General features: G+C 38.7%; 1 protein-coding gene across 1 annotated transcript in view; it reads right to left on the minus strand.

Annotated features, from left to right (window-relative positions):
* The window catches only part of LOC126191575 (heterogeneous nuclear ribonucleoprotein K), a 66,564-nt gene extending 44,752 nt beyond the window's left edge, over positions 1–21,812 (minus strand). The window contains exon 1 of the mRNA XM_049932503.1: positions 21,664–21,812. The gene's annotated coding sequence lies outside the window, so the exon portion shown is untranslated. The remainder of the gene's footprint in view (positions 1–21,663) is intronic.
* Positions 21,813–22,013: the final 201 nt, after the last annotated feature.

Consider the following 22,013-nt stretch of genomic DNA (forward strand, 5'->3'; position numbering starts at 1 on the left):
TATCAATAAAACAAAACATTTGGTGACAAAAACACACATTTCCTTGTAATCACAAGACAAGAGCTAAAATACCTTCACTAATTTCAGAAAAAAGTAGGCCTCTTGGAAGAATGTGGAGAAGAATTCCTGAAATCCATCACACCAAGGTCTCTGGCCTGCTGATGAGCACCATAGTCTTGAGTCCAGGGATAAACCATAAAAATCAGTGACACACACACACACACACACACACACACACACACACACACACACACACACACACACACACACAGCCACACAGCCTGCAGGAGAACCAGTGAGACTATCTGACGGGCAGGGCCTACACATTACTGGGAACCAAATGGCTTCAGATCAGTACACCCAATCCGTTAGATACCCACAGAAATGGCCTATGGTTTGGCCTGTCATGGAAATCCACTATATTCACAAGCCACAGACAGCATTTTGATGAAATTAGACCACAGTGATCAATCTATGCAACGTAACTTGTTCAAATATTCTGAGAATCAATAACAAGGATAAGTAGCAACCTACCGTAAAGATGACTGCTGAGGTGCAGACAGGCACCCAGAAAATCACATTTACAACTAAATTTTCAGCCATAGTTTTTGTCAAAAAGTAAGAGCACATGTTTGCACAGACTCTCAGATACAGCACATGCACACGACCACTGTCTCCGACCACTCTGTCCACAGTCTCAGAATCAGAGCCGAACAAACCACTCATGCCTCCCTGCCTCTCAGCAGCTGCTAGGCTAGAGGCAAGAAGTGAAGACAGCATTGACTACAAATTGTGGGGAGTGGTAGGAAGGGGAGAAGCAGTAGGAATGAGAGAGTTGGGAAACAGCACGTACTCAGCTGCACTCTGCCAGAAATGATGCACAATGCCTCACTAAACAAACCATTTCATCTGCTGAGAATAAATATTTTCCAGTGTATTTTCAAATTTCTGCGATGGGTTTGAAATTCCCTGATTCCCAGAACCTGTGCAACCCTGAAAATTTACACAATAAAACAAGATAATGCTATTAAAATTGTTTCGACTTTGATGAATATTCAAGAAAACCCTTCCCCTGATTTGGCTTTCGTAGCCAGCTACCTAATAAACTACATTACATAGTGTTTACAATAGACACTAGCAACTCCTGGATCCCCAATACATCACTAGTATTAATAGATTAGTGAAAGATAGAGGTACTTGAGTCATCTGTAATTGCTTCAACCAATATTAAGTATTTCAGCATATTGTGGACCGAGTTCTCTCACACACCTTCAAATGATAACATAGCTAGGAAAATATCTGCCACCACAATACAAATACCATTAGGGTGAAACCAACTCTGAAAAAATTCAGGTTGTTCAGGCACATTTGAGTTCTTTGATCGAAGGGACCCATGACCTTCAGTGGCCCATTAAGACATCTTCAATTCATCACTCCAATTCCTCTCTGCAACAACACCTTTACAACATGGAAAAAGTATCCAATCATCAAAACACAGAAACAACTATTATAGCCTGGTTTCAACTAGTTGTTACTGGAGAGGTAGTGAGCTGCACAGCTCCCACCAATACACCAAAAGGAACCTGATCTGCCTGCATTGTGTTGCCACTTTGGCACTGCCCTGCCGAAAGCATTGTGCCAGCCTGTCCTCAGATTGTTGGGTGGACGAAATTACTCTAAAAAGACAAAGGGTGCACAGTCTTAGGAATTTTTTCCAAAAGTCATCATCAGCAATGTGAATGTGTTTCATGAGGGAGGGAGGAGAGAGAACACTGATCTGCAAGTCAGTTAACTATCAGTGAAAATCTGCAAGGACAAATTAACAAAAGAAGAATTAAGCAAGTCATCCAAATTGGAGACACCTGACAATAAGAGGAGTCTTGAGAAAAAGATCACACATCTCATCTCTTCAGGAAGATTAGATTTATCATATATGCCTACTATTCCAAGGAGTATCCAACACTCAAAAAGCTACATGCATGCTACCCTTTAAGCAGCAGGGCTATTTCAGGGTAGTAAATGGTCCTTTTTAAAAGTTGTGATAAAGTTAGGATTCCACTATTAATCCATTTCTGGCTGCAAGTTATAAATGGAACAAAATATTGCAGCCTAGCAATGCCAGTTTCTTAGAGACTGTAGGAACAAATTCTGACAATAGTATGGCTTGAGACACAGATGAATGTGGTGCACAGTTTAAAAAAGGCTGGACAGACAATACCAACAGCAGTAGTATAGAAGCTGTGAGCGGGAGTGGGAAAATTAACTGTAGCACACACACTAGAAATTCAAAAGGCTTCATTTCTATCTGAAGACACTGCTTCAAAAGTTAATGAAAAGAATCTAATTGTCCTGTATGGCACTCCATATCATTAGGTTATACAAGACAAGGCAACCACAAAGTCAACTGAGGGTGGGGTGTGGAAAAAGGAGTTTGCTGGCTAGAGAAATTTAAGATACTGTTTGACAGTAAACTGGAATGGGCAGGTTTATTACAGGGTGGCTACTCAAACTTGGAAATAATTCCCCGAGACTTCCAGATGCGAGGAGGAAGCTGATAAATATATGACTGACAAGAAGGGGGCACAAAAGGCTCAGGTTACTTCCTAACCATTGTGACAACAGAACTGATTTGTGCTCATATTAACTGTCGTCGCTGCAGAAAATAAAATGACTAAAGTGGAACAGCTTATGGAGGAGGCAGAATTGACACCAGAAGAATGCAAAAGGTAGTAAATCTTGTGAAAGGAATGATACAGGAAATACAGAACAATGAAGGTGTGTTACAATAGTGTGTCATATTGTCAGTAAGAGCAACACTGACAGTTCCACTGTCCGACAGAATTAAGCAGTTATCTTCCCACTCATAGTATGCAGTGTACAGTGTACTTTAATGAACTGTCTTACTACTTTGTAAACAAAAGCTTACTACTTTGTTTTTCACTATTTCAAATAATTTCTCTTTCCTGTTGTGACAAAATACTGTTCAGCAGCCCCCATCGTCTGTGTGTGGTAAGTTAAGCCTACCTAAATGTGTTTCATTATGTGTAGAGAAATTTATTTCATGAGCGTAAGTTTGGGATATGCAAGTAGAAGGAAACTTTCCTGAATGCAAAAATTTCTCCTGTTTCAATCAACATATCACTGGCCCTTTAAAAATAAGAAAATTTGACATGCTCAACAATACCAAGAGCAACACTACATGTACATTTCAGAATTTTTACACAACTTTATACGAGAGATACTTTAAAATTCATGCTTGTTAAAGAGATAAATATTGAAACAACAGCATAAAAGTGTCACTTTCAGAACAATGAAGCACGAAAGCATCAAGATTTGTTGCCAAGAGAGATATTTTAGTAATGGACGAAGAAAGTATTACTGTGAGAGAACTAGTTCAAGATGACGAAAGCTTGAAGCTGTTTATAAATGTAAAAAATTCAATTTGTTTGACACTAATTAGCATCACTATTTCCTAATTAAAATTACGAACAAATTTTTGACATGGTGAAACACTATAGAGGCCAACATCAACATGAATTTTAGATTTTTTTACACAATTTCTGTGGTAGATACAGGCTTTAAAGCAATTTACTATCAGAAGAGATCAATGCCCTGTGGCAGCTGTCTGCAGACAGTGCTAGATGCAACGGTGTGCCCAACTTTGGAGATTAAATGTCACAGCTTAAATCAGACTATAGATACAGGAACTACTGAGGTTGCTAACACTCTGGCAAAAACAAGTGTTGTGCCATTTCTCCACTGAATTCAGTGAACCCACATACAAGGTGTGTCAAATCTATTCATACTGATGTGTGATCCTATACAATTAACACTGCTGAAAACCAAACCAGAGAAAAAGCTAGTGCTAGTGCAAAAGTAGGGTTTTGCTGTTACCAAGTACAGTTAAGTGTATTGAACAAATTTTTTCCAAAACAAGAGAGCACAGGTTTGACATGTGTACTGTGCAGATGTTTGATCATTGGACACTTCATATTCCATCCATCTGCTTTGACCCACCCCACAACAGCATTTCAGTGGGTGACATCACTGTGGTGCAGTCTTTTTGTTTGTGTAGATCTGTTAATGCATTAGGTGGCACAGCCTGGTGGTGAATGTTGGCATGTGGAGTTGTTTGTGTAATGTGTTGTAGTGGGTTCATTTGAGTGTCATCACTGTGGTAACATGGGTTTGAGTTGGGTAGTCAGTGGTGTATTACATATTTGGTAGTGTGTACTTAGTTTTCCAGTATTTTACAGGTTTTGCATTAGGGCTGCCATGCAGAATGATATTGACATTTTATGGTCTTTTGTTAGGGATAGATATGGCTCATCAGATTATCAGCTTTTTGTTAAATACTGCTTTGGGCAACAATATGTTGTTGCCCATAAAGTTTCTGCACCTTTCTGGATTAATAGTGTGTTAGGTGCCTTGCTTGTGAAGTTGACAAGAGTTCCAGCATCAGATTAGGGACATATACAAATGGTGGTGTCATCACAACATCTGGTGATCAATATGGTGTGGTACCTGGTTCAAGAAGTCTTGGCCAAGACAGATTTATTTGCTTATAAATTACTTTTGTTATAAGATCTCTCAGTTTTAGTTCACACAAGTCAGAGCTGTGTTACACTGGTTTTCTTTCTGTTGTGTATTCAGAGTATTTTGAGTATAGGGGAAGATGGGTGGGCTAGCTGTTATCATTGAAACTGATGAGTCACGGTACTGTAAGAAGCAGTTTGGGTACAATAATCCTCAGGTTGGTTTGTGAATGTGGGGGCTATTTTAGGAAATGGGTAATGGGTATGCCGATTGTGCTTTCAAGGTTTTGCAGTCTCGAGAGAACTTTAGTGTCTTATTGAGTAGGGTGGTACTGTTGTGTCACATGCTTGTTCATCATATAATGGTTGGGAAAGATAGGTTGTGAATACTTAATTGTTAACAAAAGTATTCAATTTTAAGATGACACTGGAGCCTGCACTAATACCATAGAATAAATCTATTAAAAGGGAGTTAGAGGAGGCACTCTTCCAAACTGCATTGTGTGTGGTTTTTGTAGTGACAGCTTTTTTCAGCTATATAGGTCAAGGAAAACTTCCATTTCCACTTTCCAGAGTTACACATGTTTTGTTGTGTATTGAGGGCTTTTTGAGCCATATAGATAAACGCACGGAAACTAAACAAGTAGTATGACAAAATGCTTAAAATTTCAACTCTATGCTGTAATCCTTTTAATGGAAAGGGTCGCAATACTCATTAGAAAAACCCGGCAATGTTTCACAATGGATGATATAAAACCTCTGCAACATGAAGTCCCAGTATGTGACAAGTGCCAGAAAAAATTTCATATGTAGGAGTTTCTGATACATCTAGCATAGAAAACTATGATATGGCATTATGACGTCAAAAATGACAGACTGCTGCTATTGCAGCACTAGACACTTTGAATGTTTCTTTGCAGCCTGTCTAAATCACAAATTAAAAAAAATGTCAAGTATCCTAATAAGAAGCTAATAGAAGTAACTTCAGCAATCCAAAAGAAAGTATTGTTGCTGCCTTGTAATGAGTCAAATGCTCATTCAGAATTAGACTGTTCAGCTGAAAGAAATTTTGTACATACACATCTCGAAGTAAACAAAGTCCCACCATTTTACCTAAAAGTGTTAAGCTTCAAAAGGAATTTAATGCAACTAATTACACAGAAAAGAAAGTTCTGGTGAAGGCCAAGGGTATTTTGACTTTTCCCAATAAAAATCCAGTCAAGTCTCTTACAATAACTGTATTTTGTTAAGAACTACTTGTCATGAAATAAGCTACTTAATGGCCAGCAAAAAAATTGAGCATCTAAGAGTTTATGGAGAGAAAATTCAAGTCAAACAACAATTACTATTAAGCACTTTGAACAAAATTCGTGCACACTTAAGAACTATCCAGGGCTTCACACAGGATTTGCTGACCTGTGTCCCAATAATTCTAGCTGGAAGCAGTAGTGGGCATGCGGGTGCATGTGTGTATGCATTGAAACTTATGCTGATTGGGTCTAAAATTACTCGGCTGATGAATTACAATACTCAAAAACCTACAAAGACTGTATTGCAAAAGTTGTCTAACCCTTCATTACCATCTTGCCACTGTGGTGAATGTCAGTTCTGTCCAGGACCAGAAAAACTTGCGTATATCAAACAATTGTTGGATACTAATGACACTGACCAGATAACATACAAACAATGGGTCTACTGATCATTGATCTCTAGACACCACCACAGAATTCTACAACAAATTAACTTTGAGAAATTAAAATTTATGATATTCCTTTATGGCCAACACAGAATGAAAAATGAGCTTAAAGAAGGCAAGTTCTTGGCTATTTGTGGTTTTGCTGAGAATTATACCTTTGCTGTGCAGGATGAGGTTCAGGATTACCACTGGATCAACACAATTCATCCTTTATGTTATTACAAGGACACCAACAAACTGTAGTGCATGTATCTGAATGCATCACAACAGTTGCTGTGCATCTGTTCCAGTCCTACTGTACTAACTTTATGACCAAAAAATTTAATATAAAATCAAGTAAAATTTACTACTTCTGACAAGAGCATCAGCTCAGTATAAAAACTGAACTTTAACTTGTGCTATCACGAAGATTTCCATATTTAAGCTAAGTGGCATTTTACAGTCACCACTCATGGCACAAGAGTTTTCAATGGCGTTTATTAAACAGTCAGGCAAGTGGCTGCCCCAGCAAGTCTGCAACGTCCATACATTGATCAAACTGTGACACCCAAGCATAGGAGGAATAAACTTCAAATAGGCTACAATGGAAGAAAGGCAATCTTGAACCCTCAAACTGCTACAGGTAAAACCTATTCCTATTCACTATAGTATGCAGAAATGGTGATGTGCCACAAACTGCCTGGCTAGAAGCATGACTGGACCGGTATGACTCATCTCACAAGGGGAGGCCACAACATTGGGATCAAACCTTGAGTAGGGCATTAAAAGCAATATAATGTGCACTACTCTGGCAATTCTGCGAAAATTTTAAGAAGTTTTACATGTCTATCACGTGGCTTATGTTACTGTGCATAGGTGCCAGAGAATTTGTGACTAGCATTTGAGCTCCATAAGACGAATGCATAAGAGGCAACACTAACTCCCACTCTAACAGTATTATTATTCTTATTTTTCATCACAGGTCATTATTTACTTTGTAACAAGAGCATATCTGACAAGTAAATGTACATTGCTCCTGTGAGCCAACATTGACTAAATATATTACTGATTGTGAATAACATTTTGCATGATCATTTATATAGGTCTGACTTGGGATATCCATGCACATCCCTCACCCTTGAAAATTTAGTTACAAATAGTAAATAGCCAAGTAACATAAAATTCACTAAAACTTCATGAGAATGTACATGGTTATTTTTCATTACATTACCAACTGTAAAACTAAATAATGCCACCAGTGATGAAAAAATATAGATGAAAAATATATGCCAGCAAGATTCAAACCAATGCCTCATTCATGACCGCCTTGTGCAGCACTTCTCTACCACAATGGCTTCTTACAGAAAACTGCTTTACCTAGTTTCCCAGAATTGCCAGAGCAGTGGACCTTACTACTTACATTCTGATGTTTCAATGGCCTACGTTGGGAAGCAAGAAAGGGAGTAGCTCTAAAGGTATACAAACTTGAAGTAAATCCACAATCCCAACATCGTGGCCTCCCCTTGTCAGTAAGAACTAGTGACATTTCAACTACTATCTCACATTCAGCTTACATTTTTATCAAGAAAACAAGGCAAATATTTTTTTTCAACTGTATAAGCTATTTCATTTTTGATGTCCACATTTAGCTATCACTGACACACAGCTGATGAGAAGTAGACCTAGTATTTGAAATAAATTTTTGAAGGTGTTTTACAATACCATCTTAAACACAAGATTACTTCAGATAGCAATCCCAAGCTCATATGAAGTTGACACTTTCAGAATATGTACAGAAATACAGTATCTTTTATATGTATTTGATATCTACTTTAAAAATTTCTCATGGGAAGCAAACCAAAGTTTCCCACCGACACTGGGCATCACATGAAATAGATAATGAGCAATATTAGTTTTGGCTAATCCAGTTACAAATTGCAAAAACTAAATGGCAAACACCTACTTAAACACCAGAGAATACATCTGACAAATCTTAGAGGGGGCAACTGGTGTAAACAGGACAGCACAATAAACATAAAATCTGAAAAACTGCTATTCCAAAATAAAATTAATGCTCTAGATTCTACATAAACCCATTGGCTGTAACAATGTTTAGCTGAACAATTCATACAGTATGCCACTCTGCCAAAGCCACAATCAGTGTAGAAGTCAGTCATCAACAGTTACACTTACCTGAAGAGAATAGACATGTACGAGGATTGAATGGAAAGTAATGCCTTCAACTTCATCAATTGGGTTTGGATGGGAATATTTTAATAAATCAAACGCAGAAATAATCCTTAGGATGTGATCTTTAATTACCAATATTCACTTTCCCATATAATCACCAGCCAATTGGATACATTTTTGCCAATGATGAAAAAGTTTTCTGAAGCCGTCACAGAAGAAGTCGACACTGTTTCCACAACCACAGCCTCATAGTTCTCTCAACATTGTCATCGGAAGCATAATGACATCCTCACGTATCTTCCATTATCGGAACAGATGGAAGTCAGACAATGCTAAATGTGGACTGTATGGAAGATGCCATACGGTGGTGAGATTCAGTCCCTGAAGTTCTGCTGTGGTGGCACGTGAAGAGTGGTTTGGTATTGCCAAGCTGCAGAAAAACACTTCATTTCCTTTCAGACCCTTCTCAACAGTCATTTCAGAGTTCACAGCACTGTGATTTAACACAATTTATTGTTCCATGATAAAGGAAATCAACACGGATAACACCATCGGTGCCCCAGGACTGCATCTTTAATTTCTTTTTCTGTGTCGATATTCCATAGACTGACGATTCATCTATGAGTCTTAGTGGTGTACCCACATTTCGTCTTATCACAATCGAATGGAGAAAGGTGTCACCTTCATTCTCATAACGTGAAAAGAGTTCCTGGCTAATTTCAAGTCTGTGCATTTTCACTTCAGGAGTCAGCAACCGGGGCACCCATTGCGCACAGATCTTCCGATAGCAAAGCAATAATGTGACCATGTTCTTGTGAAATGCCAACTGTGCTTGCAATTTCTGAGTGATACGACAGTTGTTCCTGAATCTCAACATTTTGCTTGTGAAATTTGGCAGTTGCTGTCACAGAACATCCAACTCTTGTCACACAGGTCAGATGTCCTGCCACAAGATCTGTAAACTTACTCCCCAAACAACACACAGTACTCAACACAATCAGCATAAACTGCCCTCATTCTCTGATGAATCTTCTTTGGGGTGACACTTGCTGTCAAAAATTCAATGACTGCACATTGCTTAAATCGCACTGACCAATGGTCTGCACAGGGCTCCACACTTTACACCGTAACAACACTACCATTCAATATTAAGGCTTTTGCCAACTGGAGCTGTAGAGAAGAGGCTACAGGACAAGCCAGTAACTGCTGAATACCAATGCTGGCAACTGTTGAGTTACGAAGATGGAAGCATTACTCTTCAGTCAACCCTCAAAGTATTCCATTACGCAGTAGTGCAGTGTGTACTTTCAATGGTCAAACATTTCCAGCAGCAATGTCTGATACTATTCAAAGTCGTCATTTTCTGAACTAACACAGGACCTTTAGTTTATAAAAACAATTTAATTAAAATCTTATACTTTACACAGTACCTCAATTTCTCAACACCATCTCACTGAGACAGCTTTAGGAGTATAATCAAGAAATTAAAAGCAGATTGAGTACATGTGTCCAGAATTTTATGAATAATAAATCTATTGTAAAGGTGCCACATATGTATTTAAATCAAGAAATGACAGGTCACAGAACGAGTTTTCTTGGTAAACCAGTTGCCACTTCAGAAAGGAATAGAGAAGATTTAGGTTAAATATCCTAACACATTTGTAGAGGAAGGGCATAAAAATTGATGAAAGAAATGACAGACACTTTTCAAATAAACCACCTAAGCATCTGCTATTCCAAATTTAAGAACACCCGAATCTCAGCAGTTGGGGACTTACGCTGTCATCAATCCAGGTATACTTACTACCATTGCCACACACTTACCTTGCAATGTGAAGTACATCAGCAGTACCATGGTTAACAATAGCTCTTTAGTAAAATGTTGTGAAAAGTTCTTGTAAAAAGTAAATACTTTTGGTTATACTTTAACTATCATCCGAAGCAAGGAAACTCACTAACTTTCGAAGTTGTCCACAGACAATCTACACACCCACCCAATGCAGTGTGGTCAGACTACATGGCAGGTACAAGTGAGTGTGTGTGTGTGTGTGTGTGTGTGTGTGTGAGTGTGAGTGTGAGTGTGAGTGTGAGTGTGAGTGTGTGTGTGTGTGCGCACAGGGGGGGGGGGTGTAACCACCCAACACGTCTGCTTTTTGGTGAGTAATCTTTAATCCTGAAGTATTTACATCTGTTAAGTCAATTTATTCTCAAACTTTTACAAAAACTATCAAATATGACAAGTTTTACCATTCTGACAGTTAACAAAAATGCAGATTTGCCACTGATGGTCCCTATTAACTATTTTTCAAAAAGCACACAGTATTTTCCTCAAATTCAAGCTAAAACAAATTTTAATTACTTTTCACTTTGCTGCAAAAAACTGTGTTTACCACTTCAGCTCTGATTTCACCAATTAATAATTCTCATTTACTATTTATAACACATACTGACAACAGTACACTTTGTATTTACATATTTTCAATACTATATTCAGAATACTGGATTTGTTAACAGCTTACACAGCATGTTACCACTTCTGCACACATTTAACTGACTATGGAAAAAATATTAACATTACCTACTGTCAAGCAGGTTTCATTAAGTCACCTAAGTCTTCCTGGATAGACTAGTTCCCGTAATTGTTAATGAGATTAGGTGCAGGCTTGTGTGATGTATTTAATATGAACAAAAGCCATATCTCTTGCAATATGTGGTTTCTTTATTTACCCTTTAGTCTTAAATTTAATAAGAGTAATCACACTATGCTACAGATCAATCTTACCATAACCTTTACATACTTTATACTCTACACATCTCCCTCCAAAAATATAATCAAGCAAATGGGACCAGCGTGCAAAATTGGGGTTTTTTGGGTGGGGACAAACTGAATATAAACACGCACAACCCCAAACCACACAAAATGACAAACAAAATTTCCAAATTCTACTACACTTACAACATTGACAGCACTCAGTCACTTCCCTTTACCTACATAGCTGAACTGCAATTGTCAATACCACGAAATAGAAACGAACTACAAAAATTATAATCACACCGCAACTGTCAATAGCACAAAACCAACAACTAAAACAACAAAAATTGGAATCTGACACTTCTGTTGACCTGTACAGGTCGACAGAAGCTCACGATACCAAAACGCACAATGACCAATTGGAATCTGTCACTTCCCATGACCTTTATAGCTCAAATACAACTGACGATACCAAAAAAAAAAATTAAATTGAGTCCTTCCTGTAAGATACATAAATCAACCCCAAGTGCCAATACCAAATCACCAATCACTAACACAAGCAGTAAATAACACTGTCCCAAGAACACATGAAAACCCCACCAATCATCAAAACAGGATAACAATAGACCCAAAAAAACGACTACTTACCAAAAAAGTTCCAGCGCACACACGCGCGCGCGCACACACACACACACACACACACACACACACACACACACACACTGCAGTTCGCTATCTCTTGCACAAGCCCAAAAAGTTGTAGAAACTTCATGATGGACAACATGCTGTCCCCTATTTCAGCCAGCAGACACACGATTAAACTTTGAAGTCATATCCATACCTAACAAAAGAATTCGCAAATTGAATTAAGCGACTTATCATGAGTCAAACAGCAAACCAATAACAAGACGCCGCAACAACAAACGGAAACTTAATTGTTAACTCACTGAAATTAATTTCTGTTCAACAGTCATGACCGATAAATTCACACTTCAAGCACAGACATCCAAATGAACCCAATACACCACACACACACACCACCAGCAACAACAACAAGACGACATCTACAATCACAACACACTCATAACTGAACTCCACACCACAACACAACACCCTTACGTCACATGTCAAAGCTAACAGGTGGGACTGGACACCCCTGTTGACCTCTATATTCATTAGCTCCACCAACTAATATTGTCACATCAACCTAACATAGAACTGGCTATGTGTCATTTCGAGGGGCAGTTGTCACCAGGTGACATGGCTGAAAATGAGCACCAGTGCCTCATGTTCCAAATAAAACAATGTTAATAATCTAAACAAAATAAATTTAACTTTTATTAATTTTGCTTACCACTATAAAAGAAATGGCAGAGCCCAACTGCATGATCCACTCAAAACACCAAAGTTTCTCACAAGAAAATCAAAGTGGCAAAAGGAAAAGATGTAAATATGAAAGTGACACTGTATGAATAGTGAAGTGGGAACTGCAATGCTGAAGCATGTAGGACTTTGATGGGAAAGGCAGTTGCTGCATACCAGAAATGTAGAGAAAACTTGAAAGAAAAAGAAGCATCTGTACAAATGACTCAAGTGACAAGTCACTAAAAGCAAACATCAGTTCAAGATAATTGGCAGTGATTTGGAAAACAGGTCAAGACTAACAGCAAACAGCATACAGAGCTGCATCAAACCAGTCCTTAGAACAAAGACAACATTATAGTCTGATTTAAAGTAGTTGTCACTTGACAGGCAACGGGCTGCAGGGCTCCCGCCACCGATAAACCAATGGCAGCCGGCGCTGTCGGCCGCCACTGCGTTGCCACTTCGCTCTGCTGAGCTGACTGAGGCATTGTGCCAGCCAGTCCTTAGCGAGCCGTTGTAGACGGGCGGTTGAGAGATTTGAGTGACTTGTAGCTTCTCGTGTTTACGATGTCTGATGAAAGCAGTCGCAAGAGAGGGAGGCCGAGGCTACACACTCCTCGCAAACCTCCAAAAAGTGGCGGACATGACGTCGTTATACGCGTGAATACGTGTGTTCCTTAAGAGACTATTTAGAGAGAGAGAGAGAGAGAGAGAGAGAGAGAGAGAGAGAGAGAGAGAGAGAGAGAGAGAGAGAGAGAGAGAGATGCAGGGGGGCTCTCGTTCCTTTGGATAAGGTGGTGGAGCGAACTGCAGCTGCTCTGCAAGTTAACAAACTATCAGTAATAAGAATCTGCAAGGAGAAATTCAGGAAAAAAAGGCTCAAGTGAATCATCTAAATTGGAGACACCTGGGAAAAAGAGGCGACTAGAGAAGAGGGTCACAAAACTTGACTCTTTTCAGGAAGATGCCATTCGTCGTCAAATATACGCATTTTATTCCAGGAAGTAGTATCCAACACACAAAAAATTACATGCTACCCTCACAGCGGCTGACCTGTCCCAAGGTAGTAAATCGGTTTTGTTACGACTCTTGAAACTGTTAGGATTCCGCTATAAATCCATCTCTGGCAGAAAGTTACTAATGGAACGCCAAGATATTGCAGCCTGGCGATGCCGCTTTCTTAGAGAATTAGTGGGGACAAATTTTGATGATATCGTTTGGCTTGATGAAACGTGGGTGAATGCAGGACACAGTTTAAAAAAAGGCTGGACAGACAGTACCATCAGCGGTACTATGGCAGCTCCGATCGGCAGAGGAAAAAGGATAATTGTAGCACATGCCGGAAATCCAAAAGGTTTCATTCCAAATTGTCTGCTGCTATTCACTTCAAATAAGACCTCCGACTACCACGAAGAGATGAACCACAATACTTTTGTGAAATGGTTTGAAGACTGTGTGCTCCAGAACTTTACAAAAAGCTCTATCATTGTTATGGATAACGCTCCTTATCACTCAGTAATGCAAGACAAAGCACCCACAATGGCAACGAGGAAAAACGACATTTTTAGCTGGTTACAGAAACATAAGGTACAGTTCGACAGTAATTTGACAAGGGCAGAATTATTAGAACTTGTATCGCAACACAAGCCAAAGAACTCTATTTACATTGTGGATGAAGTAGCAAAAGATTGCGAGCATAAAGTGCTCAGATTGCCTCCTTCCCATTGCCATTTCAAAGCAGTAGAGCTGTTTTGGGCTCAGGTTAAACAGAATATTGCTGCAGAAAATAAGAAATTCACATTAACCGAAGTGGAACGCCTTTTGATGGAGGCAGTTGAAATTATGACATCGGAAAACTGGCAGAAGGAGTGATACAGGACGCATGGAACAATGAAGGTATCTTATAACAAAGTGTCGAAGACTTGATTATATCTGTCAATATAAGCAGCGACACGGATAGTTCCACTGACTGAATTAACCAGTGTTTTCGCATTGTCTGATTAGTGTGTAGTGTACTTACTGCCATTAAATATTGTGTTTGTGAATTTATTTCGATTAATTCTTATTCTTGTTGTGAGACTAAGAAATACTGTTTGGCCAGCTCTCGTCATCTCCTTACTGTAAGTTAGACTGAATTTTAATTCTATTTCATTTTGTATATACACCAAGATGTTATTCAATGTGTGTAAGAGTTTTCGAGATTTTCAATCTAAAGAAGAAAACTTTTATGGAAGCGAAAATTTCTCAGACTTCAATAGTTAATGTAACAACGGCCCTAATTAAAATTAAGAAAAGATATTTGATATGCTTATAGATACCACTGAGAACGATACTGTACGTAAATTTCAAAATATTTACGTAATATTTATAGGAGATAGAGATTTTAAACGTCATACTTGTTTCGAGTTCAGTACTGATAGGGTTGCTTAAAAACGCTGTTTTCAGAAATTTATATACAGGAAACGTAAGGCACTACGAAAACTCTTAAGGATTCTTTGCCGAGTGCATTATTTTGGTAATGAATGGAAAAAATTATTTTGCTGTGACACCAATAGTTTTTCAGTAATGACGTGATAAGTTAGAAGCTGTTTGCGAAATCGAGAATTTAAATGGTTTCAAACAAAATAACTTAACTCTTGTCCTAATTAAAATTAAGAATAGATATTTGACACATTGAGAGACATTGTAGAGATATACATCATATGTGGGTTTGAAATATTTTACTTACTTTTTGCAGAAGATACAGGCTTTAAAACGATTTTCTATCGCCGGGGGTAGCAAGGCGCTGAGGCGGCTGCCTCCAGCCAGTGCTTACGTGACAACGCCGCAACTTCGCAGCGCAAACATCAAGTGACAACTTCTTTAAATCAGACTATAAGTACACTTCACACGTCTCACTGATAAAAACAGAGGGGGATGGATATTTCCAGGTTTCACCCTGAAGACTAACAAAGGTTAGAGTGTCCCGAGAAAATCTTTGTACAATGAGTTATTTTTAACATTACCCACATATGTCCTAAAGGAAGACAATTTAGTTGTAAGTCAGCGACACCAAAGAACTTCACTGAAATGTAACTGATTTACAGCATAGTCTAAACTCTACAACTACAGCAAGAAATTCAGAAAACTTTTATTATGACAAATACAAGCAATATTTTTATGTATATTATGTGCAATGCAGTCCTCTGCACATTCTGATGGACCTAGTTGGTGTCAGAAACTGGTTGTAAGTAGGTAATGTGATGAACAGGTAGACATGCTTCACAGCAAGAAAGTAAGCCCATATCACAAATTCTGACAATGTAAACTAAACATTAGTGCATTCAAAAATCAGCAGTTGCCAAACCAGTAACAAATTTGTGGCAAGTAAGCTGAATTGTCAATGTAATGCAAAAAATTATCACCAGTGACTCCCCTCCATCTACAAACCCCCTCCATCTACAAAACTGTTAAGCAAATCCAGCTAGACATGAGCTAGTCTATATTTGTTGTCTTCAACTCAAGTTGTCACCTTGCAGCCTTCATAAAGCCTGCTTTGTGAAAGTGACCTGTTCAAAATCTCTTGTTCCTGCATGTCAATCAGCAACCAACCAGTGTGTGTGTGTGTGTGTGTGTGTGTGTGTGTGTGTGAATAGATTGCACTCAAGGTGGAGTTCTGAATGTACATGTATGCTGCAGACAGCACAAACTACGGCAGCACCTAAAATGGTGAGTTATAATCTGATAGAGCTCAGTTCTATTACAAAAATGGATTTTATACTTTGTGGCCTTAACCTTATTTTGTTTGCTTTGTTTTCAAAGCACACTGGAAAGTTCCCTAGATCTGTGTTTCTTTAAACTATTATTCTAATCTGTAAGGGGTACAAAATATCTGAAAGCATGAAGTATATCTTTTCTTGAGGCTCTTATTACTTGTTCCCTATTTTCTTGCTACATTTCAGTTTTTCCATAGAAAGGATAATACCTCAACCTCACTTTCACCATTCAGATGGCAAACTGCACTGCAGAAATATATCTGGCAATTAGGCACTAATGTGTACACGAAAATGACCATTCAAAAACTTACAAGACTATACACGAGAGAAACAACAGGGGCACTGCAGAACATGCACTTGTCTAGAGTAGTTGACTGAGCCAATGTCAATCGTGTAAAATGTGCTTAAGGCTGTGAGAAGTGTGGTAATGAATCATCCAAGTAGTACAAAATGTTATCACTTTCAGCACCCCTCATTGCACTGAACCATCTGATGGACTATACAAACTTTGGTGCTAACCTAAATGCCATAGAGTGAAAGCACCATGGCTGACACTGACCTAACAAATCCAGAACATCACCTGAAAGTATGAAATATGGATCCAGATACAGCAATGCTGTGTAGTTAAGAACTTTTAGTTCACTCCAAAGCTAAAAAGTTTGATGAAAACAGCCCAGTTACACTGAGCTCATGACAAAATTGAGCCACACTGCTTATATGTGATCAATACCTACTACACTGAAGATACAGAAATCCTTATGCCCAACTCAAGGACTAACCAGTATCACTCCAGCTGTTGGTACACTTGCTCATTGTGTATGGACACAACAATATCAATTTTACCAATGGACACTGACAAAAGTAGTTGGGGAGAACAATGAAATAAAATGTTTACTAGTTCCAAATGAGCTGATCCACAAGCAGACAAACACCTGAACAGAAGGCATAGGTTCATTTGAGCAGTTGCCAGCAGGCTCATGCACATGCCCAGACCTGAATTCACATATGAGCAGTACATTCCCCCACTTCTGGCTACTTTAAGTGTGGCTGGCTGCTGTATGAGCAGTAGCAGCAAGTAGCCAGATGCTACCCAGAAAAGCTTTTCTTGCCACATTCACACATGTGCAGAGCAGCTGTGTGTGTGTGTGTGTGTGTGTGTGTGTGTGTGTGTGTGTGTGTGTGTGTGGGGGGGGGGGGGGGGGGGATGTCCTCCACGTGACATGTATATGTTGGGTGATATTGCTAGTCTGTTTACAGCTCCCACATCGAATGAAAACTAAACATTTCTGTGGCTGGGAGCCATCAAGTGAATTAATATACATTCTCATAACCATGAAAGACCAAAATAAGTCTTCCCTTCTCCTTCCCTCTTTCCTGACGAGGCAACCGTTGGTTGCGAAAGCTAGAGTTTTGTGTGTATGTTTGTGTTTGTGTGTCTATCGACCTGCCAGCGCTTTTGTTTGGTAAGTCTCATCATCTTTCTTTTTAAATATATTATTCCCATGTGGAATGTTTCCCTCTATTATGAACATACATAAACATTGACTTGAAGCTAAGTAGGCAAATTTGCTCAATAATTTTGAACTAAATATTTTGTTTCAAATATAATGACAGCTGTAGCAGAATTTTATAGATCTGCCTTCTGTGAAAGTGTTTTTCGATCACAAGGCACTTGTCTAGTACTACTTCTGGGCCTGAAGTTATTTTTTAATTTGTGTTTACGTCTTAAATTTATAGAATGCCATTCCATGCTAAATTTTAGACTGGCAGCATACCATGTTTTATCATTTTAACTCCCCACATGGCTAGAATAGAATATAAACTGTCAGTTGTACAGTTTCTTTGCCTCACAGACCACCATGTTAATTTTTTCACATTTTGAAATAGTCATGAAATTTATTGTCCTTTATTCCGGTGTAAGCTACACAAGAAACTGTCTCTTTTTTGTTGCAAGTAATTTGTATTCCATCCTAGTAGCTTTTTGCGGTGCTGTGTAGATGTAAACCAGTTGGAAATGCTACATAACAATATTGCAGAGTACGAATTAAAAAAAAAAAAGATCTGTCAAAGTCACCCCTTAGCAAAATTTTATGGTACTTCGAGCTGTGGAGTCTAATTTTGAAATGATATTTTGCCAAGAACTGCTTCCTTATTTGCATCCTTTATCTGTGTGGGATATGATAAAACAATTGCTCTAAGTACAATTCAGTATGTCCTCTCAACAACATGCCGCACGGCTACACAGGGTCACGTGATGCCCCACCAGAAATACGACGAAAAGGGTATGAGCAGAGCAAGCACCAAGCACGGGCTGCCTACGTCATCGTAGCTGCGCATCCGCACTACAGCCTGTTGTCTGGCGCTTTCTGGTAACTGCTCAAACGAACCTATGAAAACCACATAGAAAAGCTGACTATCAGGTACTTCAGAGTGCTTCTGGACAAACAAAACTAGATTGGAATGAAGCATTTTTGTATGTTTTATGAAATTCCGATGCTGCTGGAGTAGTCTGATGTCCCGTTCCTTTTATGACACTAAGGTCTCTTAATGCTACATATGTACGAACATATGTAACACTGACTTGAAGCTGACTAGGCAGATTTGGTCAGTAGTTTTGAACTAAATACTTTGCTTCAAATATATTGGCTGCTGTAGTATAAATTTACGAATCTGCCTTCAGTGAAAGTGTTTTTCGATCACAAGGCACTTGCCTAGTACTTCCTCTAGGCCTGAAGTTTTCTTAATTTGTGTTTACATCTTAAATTTATAGAATGGCATTCTATGCTAAATTTTAGACTGGCAGCATACCATGTTATCATTTTAACTCCCAACATGGCTTTATATTTATTCCGACAGTAGAATATAAACTGTCAGTTGTACAGTTTCTTTGCCTCAAGCTACACAAACTATTTTTTGCAAGAAAGGTGTATTCCACACTACTAGCTTTTTGCAGTGATATGTAGATGTAAACCTGACGAAATGCTACATAATATTGCTGAGTAAAAAACTGTCAAAGTCATCCCACAGCAAAATGTTATGGTACTCTGAGCTGTGGAGTCAAGTTTTGAAATAATGATATGCCAAGAACTGCTTCCTTATTTGCATCCTTTATCTGGGTGGGATATTATGAAACAATTGCTTCAAGTACAACATATCCTCTCAACATGCTGCAGGGCTGCACATGGTTACATGATGCCCCACCACGTACGAAATTCCACGAAAAGTGTATTAGCAGAGCAAGCACCAACAGGCTGCGTACATCATCGTAGCTGTGCATGTGCAGTACAGTCTGTTGTCTGGTAACTGCTCAAACTAACCTCATCAACAAATTACTTCCCTCCACAAGCAATGCAATACTTGCTTAGTTCACATGTGTTTGCAGAGGGTGGAGCAGGTAAAGCATGCCCTGTCACAGACTTATGTAGTAGAAATCAATGAGAAACAAGTTCCACCTATATCAGGATCTCAGATAAAGAGGAATATACTATACAACTCATCAGCTTTCATCATTAACGAAGATCCAATGGTATCAGTTGGGATCATTTTGGACAGGCTAAGCTACAAACGAGTCTCACCACAACAAGTGTTTTTATCTTTAATTTCGCACTTGTTGGCTTCAACTCAACCAAACTCATCTTCCATCTAACCTACATCTCAGGTTAAAGTACAGTTCAACATGTCACTACAACCAGTTCTGTTTTTACATTCACCGACTTACCAACATAGAAAAATGAAAATACCAAAATATGTCCCTGCAGCTATTAACATTGCAGAACTGGTCAATGTAGACAATTATTGCTCTGGAATCAATAATAATGGCACCTCACCTCATGCTACAACATATCAGGTGCTCGTAACAGCATTTTGGGGATACTTTCGCCCCTTTCATTCAGTATCCTAACCTATGAAGACTCTGCTACATCCTATTATGAGCCCCGATTGCTTTGCAATGTACAAGCCCAACAACATTAATCACTTACCTTGATTTCAATTCTATTAAGTACTGTTACTGTGACAGTGGCCCAACAGAAAATAACCTGATTTATTACCACTGCACATTATTGTCCACTAGAACTGGAGACTGCAGGAGGCTACACCTGACAATACATAATTCATAGGAGCATGAAGTACAATCATTTATGAGCTCTTATTGTAGACTTCATCGCAGAAATCTTGAGTGAGGACAGCATAGTTCTTCTGAATTTAGGTTGTAAGAAAACAAGGTCAATAATAAAAGTTAGCCTTTCACAACAGAACTAGAACTTTACCTTCCTGTAAATCCTGAACGCTATACAAATGCCATAGCGTACTTATTTTCCGTGAAAATACCACAGCGGTCACCCATCTTTGCCACTAGACTTGTGAAAGGAACTCCCTTTCAAAAAGTCTGTTGCATTTCAGAGTTTGCTAGTTCCAAAAGCACATTACAGTTATAAAACGCTTAAAGCACAACAATCGTAAAGTTCATGACACTATCATAAATACTCGTTTTTCACAATAGCCGAAATCTGAACATTAGTTCAGAACAATCAAGGTAAAGCACGTTGCTTTGAACACAGTGCTGGAAATTTATCACTTCTTGCACAATGACTTATATGAATTTCACACACACGAGATCGAACTAAAGCTGCACAATTACAATGTCTGACAACTTTTCTAGAAATGAGAACCGAAATCGTGCTTACAAGCAGATTCTTCTCCAAGGAAGGAAACTGATAAAGGGAACCTCTGAGCGACACCGTAATAGCATTTCAAGCTATATTAGATAATTTCTCCTCCACCCGCGTACCCGATCATTTACACAATACATCACGAAGAATAATTTTAAGTCTCCGAAGAAAAAGCTAATTTAAAATAGCTGGAAAAACGCCGAAAACGATATCGAATCTACTATTTTCACCTTTCAATTGTCCCCACTAAGTAAAACTGTCCAGCGTGTTCCTACAGCTTTACAGTATAACTGAAGTGCCTACTTCGGCCTACGAAGTCGGCGCAAGAGCGTTATACCCCCCATTTCGTTTACGATCAATATTCGTCTAAAACAGTATTTTTACTATTATTAGCAAGCGGGCCAACATATCTCTGCATACAACTTGCCTAATCACGTGAGTTCGTCTCGTTCACTATCCAAGGTCAATCAATCTTACGAAGCTGGTACCCTAAAACCCATAAAAGTATAATATTTGATTAGAACAAACATATTTGTGGAACGAAACTTACTTTTCATTATCAAAGATTCGTTACTTCCGATAACACAAACTATCGGCTGAAAATAAGGCGCGTGCAACGAATAAGTGGATCCAAAAAACGAAATTAACTTAATATCAAATACGAATACAAATCTAAACAATTGAAAAGTATGTATACTAAATAAAACAAGCTACTACGTACCTTCAGAAGTGCTGTAAGTCGCGTATTTCTCACACCAGGCTACCAGCGCGTAAACACTCAACCTAACTCTTCAATGAAAGATGGCGGAAGACGGAACCGTTTCTCGTTCCCGGCTTCCTTGTGCTTCAACTACGCAGATCCAACACTATCGATACAAGATCCACAGATTTGCGTCCACTGGAAAAATAATAAACATATCTTTGAAGGCAATGAAATATTTTAATTCTATAAAATTACTCTTATCGTTTATTCACGTATATCGCTAAATATGTATGTATAATCAATTCTAAAGGTCGAAAATCTGCTATCGGGACAGTCATAGCCAGTTATGTAAAAATCACAGGTAGCGT

The sequence above is a fragment of the Schistocerca cancellata genome, chromosome 6, assembly GCF_023864275.1.
Source record: "Schistocerca cancellata isolate TAMUIC-IGC-003103 chromosome 6, iqSchCanc2.1, whole genome shotgun sequence".
Classification (NCBI taxonomy): domain Eukaryota; kingdom Metazoa; phylum Arthropoda; class Insecta; order Orthoptera; family Acrididae; genus Schistocerca; species Schistocerca cancellata.